Below are 4,978 nucleotides of genomic sequence, written 5' to 3' on the forward strand. Positions count from 1 at the left end.
TTGGGAAACAAATGCAGCCCTTGCAGTGCCACACTTCATCATCAATCATCATCAGCAATCACAGGTAAAATAAGTTTGCTGTGAGGTGTATAACGCAAGACAGACTGGTAGTTCTTCTAATACTACAAATATAACTCGGTGAGGGTTGACCGCATCTATCTGTCTGCATGTTAAAGATGTGGCCAATATATTTTTTTATTCGAAAGCACTGTCCGCTGACCTGCATGGCCAATTAAACCTTGCGATGTTGCACAACGTACATTATTTGGTGAAACAGTCCCCCCTCGACCCCCCCAACAAACACAAATGAACTTCAAATGTTTTCTTTTGAAAATAACTTTGTCTCATTTATTTTACCATAATATAAAGAAAGATGATACAAAAATAAAATATATATGAAATCTTACCCCACAGCTGTCCCTACCCTTCCCTAACCCCAACCAAATTTCCAAGTTCAATGTAAACCCCAACACCCAATTCCCACCCACCAACAAAAGGATTGAAAAAGGGGCAAACAAACAGGGTCCATCTCAAAGCCGGCGGGCTTTCAAGTGTTTATCCACAATGAGCTTCACCCGCTCCTCTATTTCATCCTCGAGCCTCGCTACCCGGAGGAGAATCTTTTTTTGAAATTCAGCGCACCTACATTGGCATGCATGTTGTGGGGAGGCGGCCGATGATGAAAAAAGCCGGCGGCGGGCGGCTGCCTGACGACGGCGACGTACTCCTGCAGGCTTGGGGGCCGGGGCATTGTAAGAGGCAGCAGCTGCTGCCGCCGCCTCCTCCTCCTCCTCCTCCTCGGCCTGAGCCACCAGCCGGCAGTAGGCCTCAACGATGGCCTGCAGTTTCCGCTGCCGGGCCCGGACTGCCAACTCCTTTCTTGTTGGTTTTGAAGGAGTAACTATAAAGAAAGAGACAGAATTGTTGTAATCCAAAATCCCAGCAAATCAAGAACACAAAATGTATTCAACACATAGTGGCACAGTAGCACTAGCAAGCAAGCTGAGTACAAAAAATTGTGTTGCATCTATCTTGAACATTCTACGGCCTATATAATTAATTTGTTGGACTTTTTGGCACGGCATTATGCCTGCCCTAGTAGCATGTGTGTACTTCAACGGTCACACACAAACGAACACCTGTCTTTTTCATATCTCGTTTTATATCATATACTCTGCTTCCGGGAACAGTCTCAAACTAACATTAATTAACAGGGGGCAGCTAGTAGTAAATGTCTAGTAGAGACTATCATTCTTTATATCGCGCAACAAACCTGAGGTGGTTTGTGTTTCACCAGCAACGACCCATGCATCCAGTCGTCCCCTCCTTCCCTTGCCTTTGGGTTTGACCAAAACACCGCTGCTGAGACTATCCTACCCACCGATATTGGGTGTGTCTCCCAACCACGCAGGCAGCTGTGTTTTCCCCTTTCCATGCTTCCACAACAACCCATGCATCCGACTGCTATCAGCCACCTGCATTGCTGATTCCAAAGTATCCTTCTATATTAGATGATTGGTGCTTTTTCCTTGCTCCTTTCATCATACTTAAAATCGATCTTCTTAGTGTTGTTAATCCATCGCGGTCATGTTGTGGATAAGACTTTTAGTCTGCCACCAACCTTTCACAGCTGAGTTGTAGTCAGATAGAAGAGGCCTGTTATTTTATCAATTCTCGCCGGTGGTAATGCTAAGCATGGTAAATTTGGTAATGACAAATAAAGGTGGCGTCATACTCATATATTGTCCAGTAGAACTTCAAGTTCATTATAAATCTCAGAGTACAGTGAGGAAGTTTTCCCCTCCCACAAAGTAATGCGGATCACTATTGAATGTAACTTACCATCGCCCACCGCTGTTGGATCCTCCCCCACTGCTGCTGGTGCTGGTGTAGGTGCCTCTGGTCCTGTCCCCTCCGGGATCGCCTCTGCTGACGCTGCGCTGCTGTCCCCGTCAGCACTGGTGGATGGTACCGGTTCTGCACCTATAAAAATAAGTACACCTTTTTAGATGGATGCACAGCCCCCATTGTATTTATTCACCAAGAATGGAGTTCTGCAAAACAGTTAAGTACAACGTTACGTAATCAGTAGTAGTCCACATTGCATAGTACAGCAGAGTCACTACACATATTAGCAATCATTTGTTATGGTATGGTACCCAAGCTCATCTCATCTCTACTGCTACTCTAGTCCTTGGAAATTTGAACTGAACCATGTAACCTTTGTACATCAATGTATACAGTTTTGCGCATGCTACCTCGCAGCTTGTTGCGCAGTACGAGAAGACGCCTTTGAGGCAACATGATTGTTCAATGCATACACCTGAAGAGGTTGGAAAATAAAAAGGCCCGTATTTACTTTTTGTATGTGGATTGTGGAATCGAGTTTGCTTACAGGTTACACCTTTTTTTTAGCATGACTGCAAAAAACGTGCATAAATGTATTTCATACTGTCTAACGTGCACCACTTTTGTCATTATTTTTCGGCAGATCAGAAGATTTCTTTCTACGAAGCAGAGATTTCCAGAGCTTACCAAAAAGAGGCATATGTACCAGTATACGTTCAATGGTGAGGGGTCTCCGACATTTCCCACATTTCCCTATCGTGCACTATTAGCTGTACAAATGTAGATTACTTTATTCAGCCTTTTTTAACTCTGGATTTTTTCTGGTGGGCCCCTTGACGTATTTCACGGAACAACTTAAAAACATTGATGTTACTTACTTACTTCTAACAAAATAAAGCTTTTGAAGTACCACATTGACTCTGAAGTATATTTTCAGTGTCTGTTGTCTTGTAGACTTACACGAGTGAGTGAGCAAAAGGGGGTTACTTAGGTTATGGATTGTGTAATAAAAGCATTGGGCATCTTGGTATTGGGGTTCAGGAGTGGGATAATTGAATAATTGGCCAATGACTGAGCCGATATAGGTTGTCGTTCAGTGAATTGTGGGTTCCTCAGAGTTCTGTGACTGAGGTGTAAGTAAGGTCCAACCTGCCTATCACCAACATCCAATTTTCTGGTGCATACATAGTTATGTATGTGACTGCATAGAAGAATACCCACAAGAGTAGTAGTGGTATACTAACGTTTACAAAATACTAGACCAACATCTGTATGCATACTTGGTTGGTGTCAATTGGCAAAGCAGAGACATTACAGAGGAAAAAGCGTACGACAGGAGTGGACCCTGTGCTTACAGCTATTCTATCACAGATTTTTTGAAAAGATTAATACCTTAACTAAAGAGTGGGCAACAGGGCAAGCTTACCTACAGACAGTCTAATACTAGTAGTAGCACAGAGATTCATAGCAGAGGCTCTTTGAAGGAACAGAAAGGCAGGGACAGATACCCAAAATTTTGAAAACATAATGAAAATCAAAAAAGCATTTGTCAAAATTTATTTAGGAAGGAAATGTCATTAATCGGTTGGAAAAAAAAGCTCCGTTAGAAAGTTAGGGAAATATCATTGTTCCAAAAGAAAGCACTGTTGGACTTACTGGGGACAGCAGCAGGATCCTCAGTAGAGGAGCTCTGTGCCTGTGGTTCACCCGCCGACTCGGTCCCAGCCTTCTGCTTGCCCCTGGGTTCTGTGGTTCATGTAAGAAATAATAAAGAAAGAGAAAAACATTGAGTGCTGTGAAACATAGTCATCATTTCAAAAACCACTGCTAGAACATTAAAAGAAACAAACATTGATCTACCAAATGACTACTGCCTTGCAGGATTCACTGACTGTATACTTGGAGAAAACAAATCAAATGTTCCATAAACATTCTGATTGCAGATTACTAAGTAACACAGAGGCAGTAACACCTGAACAACACCACCGATTCAAGAATGGGGTAATCAATTATCTGTAAGTAGGCATTTCTTTTTTATTTTTCACAGCAAAATGCATAGATATTTCTGCTACTGACTGAATGCTACTGCTGCTAAGCCTACCCACTCACTAAACAAACTACATCAGTTCTATGGAGGGCTGAGGCAGGGGCAGCTCTAGGCTCATGGTGGTCCTGGGCAGGGAGCGTAGGTAGGGGGCCCCGGAAGAGGAGGTTGGGGCGGAGCACAGAGGCAAGTGAAGTGGGGGGAGTCAGGGTGTTTGGAAGTGGAACAGAGCCGGAGGCACCAAATCCCTGCCAGGGGCCGCCACGCAAATATGTATCCATCCTCAGAGGATTATTAAATTAAGGATATATATTGATGTGGTGGCCCCTGGCGTTTGGTGGCCCTGTGCAGTTGCACAGCTTGCACATGCGAAAGCCGGCCCTGGCTGAGCTAAGAAGAACAAAGTAACTTTAGCATTCATTGCCAGAGGAGGATTCATGCAGAAGAGAAGGCCGTGAAAAAAATGATACAATATGCAAACTACGTACAATTATCCATCCACCGCTATTTCACTGACGGACAAAGGAAGGACAAGACTCTATTAATATCATTAACTAACTTCAGTTCTCTACAATAAAGAAAATCTCACATCAATAAACAGCAAAAGCTAGCGCCAAGTTGAAACACGCAAGAGTCAGTGAAGAAGAGCAGCACAGATCAGTGTCATACAATTACAGTAGATATAACGGAATACATCGGAAATGTAACTAGGAGCACCAGTCAACGCGTTACTTATTCAGCCAAGATTTAGAAAGATACAATAACAATACTTATACTACTATAGATATATATATATATATATATATATATATATATATATATATATATATATATATATATATATATATATATATATATATACACACTTTTTTTTTTTGGGTAGCCACTCACCAAGACCCACGACCTCGACACCAAGCAGGTCCAACAGGTCCTGCTCCCGGTCCAAAATGTCTGCCCAGCGGTGGGTCAGCTGATGGTGGGTACGCCGGATACCGGAGCAGCGGTGTGATGTATTCCTATAGGTACTGTATCGATTCCCCTATTCCTGACCCTGGTCTGGTTAATAATTAACTAGCAGCCATCTAA

The 4,978-nt window shown here is 43.0% G+C and overlaps 1 long non-coding RNA gene across 1 annotated transcript; it reads right to left on the reverse strand.

Moving 5' to 3' along the window:
• Positions 1–794: 794 nt before the first annotated feature.
• LOC144753343 (uncharacterized) lies at positions 795–3,784 on the reverse strand. Its single transcript, XR_013594310.1, has 3 exons — positions 3,505–3,784; positions 1,843–1,983; positions 795–901 (listed from the first exon to the last, which is right to left on the reverse strand). It is a non-coding gene; the product is annotated as an uncharacterized LOC144753343 (long non-coding RNA).
• Between the last annotated feature and the right edge of the window lie 1,194 nt (positions 3,785–4,978).

Source organism: Lissotriton helveticus, chromosome 5_1 (genome assembly GCF_964261635.1).
Source record: "Lissotriton helveticus chromosome 5_1, aLisHel1.1, whole genome shotgun sequence".
Classification (NCBI taxonomy): Eukaryota; Metazoa; Chordata; class Amphibia; order Caudata; family Salamandridae; genus Lissotriton; species Lissotriton helveticus.